Here is a 13,023-nt window from a genome sequence, read left to right as displayed (position 1 = left end):
AAATCTCCTCAGCTAACTGTCCTAGTTAATCACTTATAAATTCCACCTCCTAAAAAATTCTACATCACTGCTCAGCCAAGTTCTTTGCCATCTTAAAGCAAGGATCATGTTTTCTCAAGTGTCGAGTTACTGCTCATTTTCATGTGAGCCTTCACCTAATCACCTTTTGAATTCATATTTCTTCCATGAGTTCCCTCAAGTTACTCTCCGATTTTCCTAACATCATCTCAGAAACTTCAGCCTTTGCTCATTATCCAGGTCTAATTCCACTTCCTCCATCTGAATTACTTGTTAGAACAGCAAAATGTAAGTGAATGGCCTCTGTCATTATGAAGGCCTACCAAACTCCAAATCTGAAAGGTAGGCCAGTCTACGGCCATACCACCCTGAACGCGCCTGATCTCTGAAAGGTAGGCTGGCAGACTGATGGCCAAGGCACAATTCAAGCTACTGAGGTCTGTGGTGCTATCTGTTCTTCTTCCAGAAAGGTCATCCATTTTCTATTAGGTAATCAAGCCACTGGGTAAGATCCACTCACATTGCGGAGGGCAATCTGCTTTGCTCAAATTCTATTGATTTCTATGTTATTTTCATCTTAAAAATAAATACTTTCATAGAGATATCTGGAATGGTTCACCATGTATCTAAAAACTGGGATAAGCCAAGTTAACACTCAGAATTATTCACCACAGTGACATGGTATCATTGATTACCTCATCTTGTCACTAAATCCACTGTAAAAGCTAGAGCTGAACTCAAACACATAAACTAGGAAGAAAGGGGTGAGTGTTTATACCAGGGGTTACAATATTGCTTAGGACTCCCAGATTGCATACTGGAATATTTGAGTTCAAGTCCTAGCTCTGGCACCAATCCCACCTTTCCAGTGATGATCACTCTGAGAGGTAGCAGGTGTTGGCCCAGGTGTTGAGTTTCAGCCACCCACATGGGAGATTAAATTCCTGGCAGTTCAAGGCTACCAGCTTCAGCTTTGCCCAGCCCCCAGACACTGACTCAGAAAGTAAGCCAATTAATAGAGGCACACTCATTTATTCTCCTCTCGCCCTCCCCCCTTCTTCTTGCCCTTCCTGCATCCCTCCATCCTCCTTTCTCTTTTTCAAAGAATAAGTAAATAAATATAAATAGTATTTTTGAATATTTATTTTAAAATAAATAAAATAAAAATTTGATAAACTACAAAGAAGATAGGCATCCTGCAGAATTTTGAGTTAAAAGAGAGATTTTCTCTGTCAATTATCTGGTTATATGACATATCTGGTATCAGTATTTGAATCTGCAAAATGGAACTAAATGACCACCACATGAGAGAAGGGGGCGGCAGAGCAAACATGATGACCACATATGAAGGACTGCGAAAAGACAGAGAATGCTAGCAATGTTAAAAGATCAGGAAAATAATGTCTTACTCTTTCGGAGAGCAACTCTAAAGTCTAGAACATACCCAGGTTCTTTGAGTGGTTGATTAGGTAGCATTCTTTCAGCTTTTACCACTAGTTAAAGCCAGAACTCCACTCACTGTCACGGATACTGAAATCTGACTGCAGTAAAGCCTTTCTTAAAACTGCTGTATAAGCAGAAAGAAATGTCAAGGTCTCCCTTGCAAGAGGCCTTGCTGCTGTTCTTCTAATGACATGGTGACAAACACTGCCGGCAGGTGGTAAGGAGGTTTAAAAATGTGCATTACAGCTCAAGGATTCTAGCAAACGCAAAACCACTGACACAGATATTGAGACCATCATTTTACAGAAGAGATTTTGTTTCTGGTTTTGCTCTAATAATGAGGGGGAAACCTTCTTCCTGATCTACTAGTTGGGTTGGGAAGGGGGGCAGATTTTTTGTCATCTTTCTTTGTTATCTATAGCCAGCAAGATATGAGTGCAGTGTTTCTTCACCATTTTGAGACTGGGAAAAGGAGGAGTTGACGTCCCCACACAGCTGCCTTGCCGGGCTCTCTGCTCCTGCTTTGCCTCAGTTGGTCTCCCACAAATCCTTGCAGTACAGATATCATCTCTAAGAGCCAAGAGCTATGCGGATTGCAGAAGAAAACAAAGCTAATATAGCAGACTACACAAGAGCAGGCAGGATGCTAAGAGAGGCAGGATGCTTTGAAAGCCCAGCGATTAAGAACTGAAGGCATTAACACAGAGAAACCAAGCAGGGCTGTGTGGTCACGCCAGGCACAAGGGAAGGCAGACTCAAGAGCTGTGCTTACCGCCACAAGCCACCAGGGGGAAAGAAGTCCAGGCCAAGGGCTGGACCGTCCCCGATTCTGTGAAGATGGCCAGGCAAGGCCATTAGAGCCCATGCTGGGGGAACTAGGATTATAGAACACACTTCGAATGCCTTTTCGGATCATAATTTTTCTAGCCATGTGACTTGCCCATAAGAATAGAAGTTGCCATTTGGAGCAATGCAAGTATCTGCCTCATGTGACTCACTCTAATTTAATAGACTGCTTGTAGGGGTTTTGTTTGCTTGCTTGCTTGTCTGTCTGTTTGTTTTAGTAGCCTAATGAATCTGGGTAATGTAAGCCTGCTCCAAAAGACAGAATTCGTATGAATTTACAGTGTACTGAAACAAAAGGTCAGAACCACAGGAAACAGTCCCTGCCACCTACCACATCTTGATAGACTGTCACTGGGTTCTGCTTAGATCGTTCACAAGCAATTCTGTTGGAAAGTTTGACACCTATCATATTTGTTGTAAATATCTTTTCCCATATCTCTTTTTCTAGAAAATTCCTACTCATTTGATAGAAATTCTCTGCCAGGATATCCCACAAGCATCTCCGACTTCCACAAGCCACAACCAGCCATTTCCCCTGCTTTAATCATGTATCATGACACACATTTCTCCATTAGGTCACTTAATACCCTGCAATTTATGCTGCCTCTGAGCCATGCTCTATGCTATTTGAGGAAGTGATAAGATCTTATTTTCTTATCCCCGATGCCTTGTAAATAGTATCCCTTACCCCTCTCCCCCTCAAAAAAAAAAAAAAAAAAGCACTGATGAACTAATTTAAAAGGCAATAGGCAATGTAAACCCTAATGATTTTTCCAATTTCTTAATACAAATAAGTTCAAGCAACTACAGAAAAACAAATCAATTTTCTATAGCAAGTACTGATGACCTGGACTTCCCTGAAATGCAAAATTGGAGAAGGGAAAAAAATAACATTTTTATGATGATAAAAGTTTAAAGTTGGAGAATATCTGAAGATTATATCTCAAATTCTTCTCTGTTAGTTTCTCTGTGTTTCTGTTACCACAAAATGCAATATGGCTGCCAGAAATTCAACATCCTAAGATAAATAAGGCAGAGAGAGCATTGGGACCTGGAACATAGGAATTCATTAGGAAGTTCTCAGTAAATCGTAACCCCCTTTTCTTGCCTCCAATAAGGTATTTTCCTAGAAGTCAAAATTAAGAAATACATTATAATAGGATTCTCACTCCTTTAAGATGCAAGACCTCCATTTTCTTCATTTAACTGAACCAACTAGCACACCCTCTCCCTTATCTGAAGCTTCCAAAACAGTATTGAAAAAATGTGGAAACTGCTAAGTACCAGTAGCAGAACTGGTCTAACACAGGTATAAAACCCAAGTGAAGCGGAGGACCTGGGCTCAGGAGGCTGCCCCGAAGCTCAGCTGTAACGATCACATAAAAGTCAAGTGAAGTGCCGATGACCTTTGTGAGCTGGGAGAGGCTGTCACACAGAGAACAAGCGGAAGGAGAGCTGTGTGTGGACCACAGTCACGAGAAAGACCCTGGAGAAGGGTGACCCAGCCCCAGAGCCACACAAGTCCACCCTGACCTCCTGAGCACGGACAGTATAGCCGTGTGGGTTAATACAGCTCTGGGCGAGCCGGAGACAGGGAGAGGGCTGGGATGCTAGCAGGAAATGTCTCCCAGGCCGTTTCCTCCCTGAGGATACATTTGGACATCCAAGTCAGTCAGGTTGAAGAAATGGAAATGCTTGAACCCTGCTTGCTGTGACATGGATGAGGTCTTCCTTCACTTCTTGAATGTTGCAAGATGTTTCTTGAAAGCAACAAACTGAAACGAAGATTAATAGTTAGACACAGAGCCAACCCTCTCCTGGACAGGAACCAGGCAAAGGAGCCCGGAGCAGCCTGGGACTTTGACCGGGAGAGCTGCCGAGATGGCAATAGGCACGGCAGAAGGGAGAACCAACTCCCTAGGGCAAGACCACCTCTCTCTCTCTCACCTCCTGACAAAAAGCATGCTCTTCCTGGTGTACTGGCACAGTCTCCTTCTGTCCAAGGTCACAGGTGTCTCTGTCCAACTTTGCTTCCATTTACACATGAGGAAATGAAGATGCTCGAGCAATCTGGAGACAAAATAGATGTGGCCCAGGCCTAAATTGGGGACCAGGAAAGTCCTTTCAAACTCTGGCTTGAAAGAGTCTCTGGTTCCCTGATGACTTAGTACAGGATCCCAATGAAAAGAGACTTGGGAGTGGGGGGAGTGTGGAGGATTAGGGATGAAGTGACAAGAGTTCATGCAGGATAACACTCTGGGAGTCTGAAGCGTTGGCCTGGGCTCCTGGCTGTGCCACTGATGACTGCACACCCCTAGGCAAGCAACTTCGCCTCTCTGAGCCCGAGCCTCCTGTTCTGCAGAAGTAACCTGACATTATCTTTCTCAAAGGTTGCGGTGCAGATTGACTGAGATAAGATATGCAAAGGTACAGAACACAGCCTTGGCATGTAGTACATGATTGCCAAATGTTAGTTTCCTTCCTTTTCAAATTACCTTTTTAGAATTTCTGGATGTGTTCGCGCTGGGATGTACTGTCGAAAAGGGTGTCTTCAATTACACTTTGTAGGGAATATGAAGCATATGGGAGGAAGAGATTGATCCCAAGCTGCCAACATTATTTTTGTGGAAGGAAAATTCAAAATCACTCCAGTTCCATACTGCGCTCTTAGCTGCAGGTGCGCCCATGAAATCTTTGACAATATTAAGTTGAATATATTCATTATGACATAAATAGAATTCAGGGAGCTACTTCATTCAGGTTGGAGCTGTGAGTGGCACCATCTTCTGAAGAATCACTCCATTGGGTGTGTATCAACACATGTAAAAATGTCAGATGGAGAAGAGGAAGTTTTCTCTCTGGGATTTGAACACCTGGTGTGAGAAAAATCTAACAGGTGATGGCAGGGAAAGAAGAGAATAATTCTTACTCTTTCTGTAAAATCTACTCAACTGCCACTGAGCAAATCAGCAGATCTTCCTTCTGATCTTTTAAGTTGAGGGATATTATTAAGTGATCTTTCCATTGAATCCAGGCGGCATATTCATATTGAAACAATTTCTTAGGTGTGCAAAGGTAAAAAGTAGCATATGCCTCGTAATATCATGTGAGTCCATCTGCTTAAAGGCACCGCAACCTTTGAGAAAGATAATGTCAGGTTACTTCTGCAGAACAGGAGGCTCGGGCTCAGAGAGGTGAAGTTGCTTGCCTAGGGGTGTGCAGTCATCAGTGGCACAGCCAGGAGGTCAAGTGTTAGCCTCCTACAGGGGCATTTACAGGTCTCCTGCTCTGTGCCCAGCAGTGTTGGACACAAAGCCCTGTATCAACTGACCTTCACGGATCTTTGTAAAGTCAGAATTGATATCTCTTATGAAAGATGAAGGAATTGAAGCCAACAAAATTAACTACTAGTCAACAGCGGGGGTTGGATTTGGGCACAAGCTTGGGTAACTCCCAGGTCTTGCCTTCCCACTGAGTTGCAAACTTCCGCCCAAGGACCTCTCTTGGGCTCTAAGCCTCTCTTACTTTCTAGCCTAAGTGTCTTCAGCCCGAGAAGGGGAGATAAATTGCTTTTGGTGAACAACTGACTTCATCTTGAAAATCCCCTAAGTAAAGATAAAGTTGATTCTCCTCTGTTTCTCTCTAGTTTAAAAGGCCAGTGGATACAGGCATCATAAGCCTGTACCTCCCCTACCGTCCCCACTACTCCTATTCATTAGCATTTCCATTTTCTCAAAACACCTTCACACCAGCTGGCTCCCTGCCCCTCCACCTGCTCCTGCCTGTCACAGACTACCTTTGCTGCTGCCCCTCCCTCTCCACCCTTCGTTCCCTTCGTAGAAGTTTGAAAAACATTTTCTCTTACTCCACAAGGAACTTTGAGCACCTATTGCGTGTCAAGCAGTGTTCCAGGTGGGAATTTAATAATGGTAGAAATAAGCTAGAATCCCTGGCCTTGTGAAGCTTATATTTTAATAGGAGAGCAGGCAATTAACAAGATAAATGGGTTAAGATCTAGGGATACATTCCAGGAAAGGAAACAAAGCAAGGAAGGGCTGGAATTTTATACAGGTAGACAATAAAAGGCTCCCTAATGAGGGGCATGTCTGTGAGGTGGAGGAGGTGGGGAGAGTGCAGTGTGTGTGTATCTAGGAGGAGGATGCTACGCAGAGGGAGGTCCTGACACAGCAGGACAAGCACGTTCCAGGAGCGCCGGAGGCCTGCCAGGGAAGCCTGAGTAGACACTGCACATGAGTTCTTGAAGGACCATCTAGATCACTTCTTCTTCCCAGCTGGAAGGGGGCTCAGAGGTACTGCCATGAAAGAAAGTTCTAGATCCTGAATCCGAGACTCAAAAGTTCTTGACCAGACATGTGCCATGAAGATGAGTTTTAGAGTCTAAGAGAAAGAGGAGCCATTCCCACTTTCCCCTGGTGGTCTTAAACACAAGTGCAGTATCCCTGCAAGAGGAAAGCATCAGAGGCAGAGATGGCCGGGTGGGGCTATATCCCAGGCTTCACTGGAGCAGCCCCCAGTCAGGGAGAGGGTGGTTTCTCCCAGGAGCTTTGCATGCAACACAGCCCTGTCCACACCTTAATATTGTATTTTGAGGTGACTGACTTAAGGCTCCTCACCTTCAGAATTGTGCCCAGAGTTCATTTCCATTGTTTTAAGCCTCAAGAGGGCAATAATTAGCTCAAACAGGCAGACAAGGCTAATGACTTCCAACTGCTATCTTGCTGTTGTCTTGCCCCTGCTGCTCTGCCTAGCCCTGTGGCCATTGCTTCTCCGCCTTTTGGCTAAGATCAAGTGTAATCTGCAGCCAATGGCCTCAGCCCCATCATGCAGATGCTCTCCTATCCCTCATCTCAGGCCCCTCAGCCTCTGTCCCACCTCTCTGCAGCTTTTATCCTTTCTGGGCTTCTTCCTACTCATCCTTCACACGGCTCTTCCCCTTCTACCCGTCCCTCCCCATCTGTTGGAGAAAACAATGGGCGAGCACCTCCTCCAGCAGCATCACAAAACTTCATCAGGAATGCTGGATGTCAGTGTGCTGGCACTGCAATGTGCTGTTGGCAAGCCTGGCAGGAGGCAGCATGACAGATGATGGATGATACGGCCGCCCCTCCCCCATGTGCCATTGTCTCCTCACTGAGCTTTATGAATGAAACGCAGTAGGAGGGAACTGTTTGTGGGTGGCGCCCAGGACTTGGTCAGGGATTTTGCAGCTTCCTTGGTTAAAGTAGGCTGAGCCCTTCCAAGTCCCAAGAGGAAGTATTCCTTGGCAAAGCCCCCTAGTCATCAATAGGCCAGGTAGGATACCAGAAGCTTCTAAGTAAAATATATGATGCTCATCTGAATTTGAACCTGAGGTAAATAACAAATAAGTATGTCCCACATAGTATTTAGCACTTGTATATGCCAATAAATATATTTCTTTTTATCAGAAATTAGAATTACAAGGGAAAATGTAACTATCTCATACTTTTCTTTGCTAAATCTTATCTCCACTCAGTGGAGCACTTGATAGGGAAAACTCCATGTATTGATTATTTAATGGGTCAAAATTTGTCTTCTGGTGTCTTCTTGATCCATGTACAAACACTGACCTCTTTGACTATAAACTTGCGGATACAGGCACTCAGCAATCACACCCTATCAAGAACTGGCCAAGCAGAAATTAACGAGCAAGTTGGAGCATTAAATATCATCACTGTTTCATTTTTCCTCTAATGGAACTTTGGGAATGTTTTCCTTTGGTATTAAGCCACTTGCTCTTGACTCAGTATTCTGCAGTCTAAACTTCCCTTCAGTTTTGTGGTTTGTATGATTGGACAAGGATCTAATGCTGGGGTCTGGCCCTTACTAGAGAGAGGCTTTTGAAGGCAGGAATGAGATGAATGAGACTTGGCTGGCTAGGAGCTAAAAACTCTTCCAGGCTTCAGGCCTTCTACCAAAGAAGATGTAGCTCTTGTGGGAGGAAGCTGCCTGGGTTGAGATGGCTCCCTCCCTGCCACACGTCTCACGCCTCACTATTTGAAGCCAAACCAGTATAAACCTATAACAGAATCAGATTTCTGAGATTTCTGGAATCATATTTCTAGAAATCAAATCCAACCCAACAGTGCCCAAGGAAGAGTGCTGGGATTCACATAGCCCCATTTAGCTCACGGCTGAGGCCCACACACCCAAGCTGGGAGTAAGTCATCAGGGACCATTAATATTTGCACACAAGTATTTAGGTCACCAGTTCTGGAACAGGAGCACTAGCTTCAGATTCTGCTCCTGTTGTTTGCTACAGTGTGGTTTGAGTTGAATGCCTAGCCCCATTGTGACCTAGTTCTCATCTTTAAAATGGAGATCAAATTGAGCCCACATAATCATGTTAATATGACAATGACATGAAAGAAATCCATGAAATTAGATATGCAGATGCAGAAGATGGACACTTTATCTCCACTTCTCACTCTACACACACACACAAATCTCAAATTGGATCAAAGATCTTCATGTAAGTGATGAAGCCATGAAATGACTTCAACATTAGGGATGTGGTAGGCAGTTAGCCTAGCAGCTTAGAAACCAGTTAAGACACTGGTGTCTTACTTAGAGCACATTAGCTAATTTCCAAGCTTCAATTCCTGATTCCAGACTCCTGGTAATGCAGACTCTAAAAGGCGGTAGTGACCGCACAGGTTAGTGGGTCACAGTCAACAATGTAAGAGACCTAGATTGGATTCTTGCTTCCTGGCTTTAGCTTTTTTTATTATTATTATTGATTACATTGCATAATGTGACACAGTTTTATAGGCACTGGGATTCCACCCATCCCTCCCCAAACCCTCCCCCGCCATGGTGGATTCCTCCACCTTGTTGCATTACCACAGTTCAAATTCAATTGAGATTCTTTCATTACAAAGCATTTACCAAGCATAAAGTCCAGCAACTTATTTTCCAGTTAAGTTCAACGGTTTCTTGGGGAGACCCTCTCTGGTCTGAAGGTAAAGCCGGCAGAATATCATCCTGATCAATTAAAAGCCCCGACATAGCATCAATAACAATTTGTAACGTTATGGAATTAATTGACATGGTATTGAGTAACCAACATGTTAAAAGAAAAAAAAAGAATGCAAGTTCTGAACCACATCCTATGACTTCTTCATTGACATCTCAATTATTATTTTATATATAACTGGGTTCTATACACCTTAAAATGGCTATAGATTACTATTCAACTGTCTCGTGTCTATTTTAATTTTAGTATTTAGCAGTTTATAGCGTTGAAGCATGATTTTGCTGAACCTGGCTGTTTTTCGGGTATTCTAACTCTATAACTCTAACAAGACATATGTCAACAGTTTAGGTGAACAGTTTTAGGAGGGGTGTGCAGAGAAATCTTCAATACCCTAGTGAGGAGTAACTAATCTTTGTGTCCCATGCACTGAGGTATAAGTGCATCCCCGCTGACCGTTTCCTGTCTGGTTCTGAGCTTTCCTTGTTGTTCTCTGTCTATTCTAGATTTTGTTTGTTTGTTTGTTTGTTTTGAGGGGGTTCTGGAGCAATCCTGATGGTCATTGCGAGAGAGGGTGGGGACCCAAAGTCGGAACCAGGCAAGGACCAGAGAAAGCTCCCCTCCCTAGTCCCGAAGGGAGTTTACTGTTCTGTTTCTGCAGACCACTCAGGGCTCCTGATTGTCATTCCAATGACCTTGGATCGTGGGAGGAAGGATTTGGACTTCTTCCATCCCATGTGGTAGATCCAAATGGGGGTGGGTGACCTCAAAGTTCTCGGCCTCCAAAGGCGCTCCAATTCCCCGTGGTCTCCTTGGCAGTTGGGAATTAGTCCTTGGTACTGGTACTGATAGTCCTTGGTGAGGATCCGGGAGTCTTCAGGGTTGGCATACAAGCCTCCTCCTGTCCACCTGCCCCACTCTGAGGTTCACCTCCTGTTAAGAGCTTGTCAGGATCACTTCCTGATTTCCTCCATATGCCTGGCTTTAGCTTTTGCCCAGCCTCAGCTGGTTACAGCCATTTACAGCAGCAACAGAAAGTAAAGGTTCATATTTTCTCACTCTCCCCTTCTCACTCTGATTTTTTTTAAAAAATTAAATGGAAAATACTTCCATTTACTTTAAATTCTTTCATACCTTGGTGTAGGCAACTATTTTTGGTTAAGAACCCCATAAGCATAGGCAACAAAGCAAAAAAAGACCAAAAAGTTTGTATCAAACTAAAAAATCTTCGCACAGCAAAGGAAACAACAAAGTGAAAAAGTGACCAACAGCTTGGGAAAGGATATTTGCAAACTACTAATGTAAGTAAGGACTAATATGCATAAATGCATAAGGAACACAAACTCAGCAGCAAAAAAACTGATTCAAAAAAATCAGCAAAGGATCTGAACAGACAGTTCCCAAAAAATGTAAATGGCCAACACTTACATGAAAATATACTTAGTGCCTCTCACTATCAGGAAAATGCTAATGAAAATCACAGTAAGAGCTCATCTCATTCCAGTTAGAATATCTATTAATGAAAGGCAAAAATAACAAATGTTGAAGATCATATGGAAAAAATTGGAGCCCATGCATACTCCTGGTGGGAATGTAAATTAGAATAACCACTACGGAGAACAGTATGATGGTCCCTAAAAAAGGAAAAACAATACCATATGGGCCAGTTTTCCCACATCTGGATATGTATGCAGCTGAAAAACAGATACCTGCACTCCCATATTTTTTTTGCAGCAATGTTCACAATAGTCAAACATTGAATCAATTTACATGGCCATCAATGGATGAACGAATAAACAAAATATGAGCAATGCATGTATGGAATAGTACCTAGTCATAAAAGAAAATGGAATTCTGACATTTGCAAAATGAATGGAATTGGAGCAATCATTACGCTACATGAAAGAAACTGAGCACTGCTCAGAGTGACCTGGGTCATGCCCTGGAGGTGACATGACAGCTTGGTTGTGAAGTCCTTGCCCTAACCTGCATTCTCCTACCACATGCATCAACCTCACAAAGAACTATGAGAGCTGGCAGGGAGCCAAGCAAGCACCTACCGCCATGTAAAGGAAAGCAATGGGAGGCAGAGTCCAGGAGGCCTTCAAGGAATGACTGTGATTAGCAGCACAGACCCTGCATGTCCCTCTTGCTGACACCCAAGCCCACTCAGGCTCCAACACTTGAGAAGGACAGTAGGTTTTCAGGATGGAAGACAGCCTCAAGGGAGGAAGTGAGATGTCCTAGATGGGTTTTAGAGAATCACTTGGCTTTTATACTCAAGACTTCCCATGTCCAGGCTGGACCACTTCAGGAAGTCATTTATAGGATTGATGATGATATCTCCATCATGATCTGTTGTGACAATGACATCCCATAATATTTTGCTTGTTTGTTTTATCATTTTCCTCCAGCCCAGTCCATATTACAAAGGATGTTAAGTGTTTTGCACCAGACATATGATGTAGCAAGAAAGAAGGGAAAATATGAACAGGAAATATAGAAGAACAGCAAAGGAAATATTAGCCTACAGTGCTGCATCTCCTTTGACCCTTGGCCACATGGAAGCCATGTTCTGCTCTAGTTTTCTACCATCTAAGTACTAACCAGGCCCGACCCTGCTTAGATTCTAAGATCAGATGAGATCGGGCGCGTTCAGGGTGGTATGGTCGTGGACCTGCTCTAGTTTTCTAATAGCCAAAGCAAAGATAGAAATATAGCTATTCACAAAGTTAATGGCATCTGCAAGATGAAGACATGCTTCTTGTTAGAAAGCTCTTGGCACCTACTACAAAAGCCATTGGCAGTTGCTGTGAATCACTACTACTATTGTTACTTTGGTCATCATCATAGTCTTAATACAGGAGTTTTCAAAACAAAAATAGTAAACCAAGTTCATGGTGCTGATCAGAAAAATTAACTTTTAAATAAAGTAAGGCAGAAAGGGAAAAAATAAGTATGTTTTGAAACATTTGTTTCAATTTTTGTAGACACTGAGACAGAAAAAGACAGACAACTGGGATTGTTATATAAAGAGATTTCTCACTGCATTTCATGTTAAAAATCAACTCATTACCTGCCCACATGCGACAGTCTTACCCAGCACTCCTCTGGGTGGACGTCCTCCCATGACTCCTTGCCATAGCTCTAGAGTGTACCCCTTCCCAGTGCAGTCCTTTCCATCACTGACTCTCAGGGAGTTAAAAAAAAATCTTCCTCTGAGATAAAATCCATCTCCTTGGAACTTCAATTTGCCAAAATCATTTCACACATTCTGATGCAAGCTATTCTCTATTCCTATTCACCTACTTCAGCTTTATTAGAATTCTTAAGTCCCTTGTTTGAGCAGAGTTTGGCTTAATCTTTAGTGGAGCTAGAGGGAAGAGACAGAATGGACAGGGCACAGCTCCCTGCCACAAACAAAGCTTGGGCTCCCACGACAAAGATTCACAAAGGCACCAGTGGTATATTCCAAAATAATCATCACAAAGAATCCCAGGGCCTTTCTGGGTAGGGGGTGACAAGTAAGCAAAGCAGAATTATGTGTCAGATAGGAGGTAATAACCTATCTTTATGTAGCATACTGTGCTCGAATGGGGGCCAGAGCTTAGAACTATTCTGGTAGTGAGTTGCCCAATATCTGGAGAAAGATGAGGCACATTACAGGTAGACCATTTCTGTGATATACTAGAAGAGGAAACCCT

This window comes from Ochotona curzoniae, unplaced genomic scaffold, assembly GCF_017591425.1.
Source record: "Ochotona curzoniae isolate NIBS_2020 unplaced genomic scaffold, NIBS_Ocur_1.0 contig_883, whole genome shotgun sequence".
Taxonomy (NCBI): Eukaryota; Metazoa; Chordata; class Mammalia; order Lagomorpha; family Ochotonidae; genus Ochotona; species Ochotona curzoniae.
The sequence above is the reverse complement of the archived record's forward strand: the minus strand, read 5'-3'. Positions refer to the sequence as shown.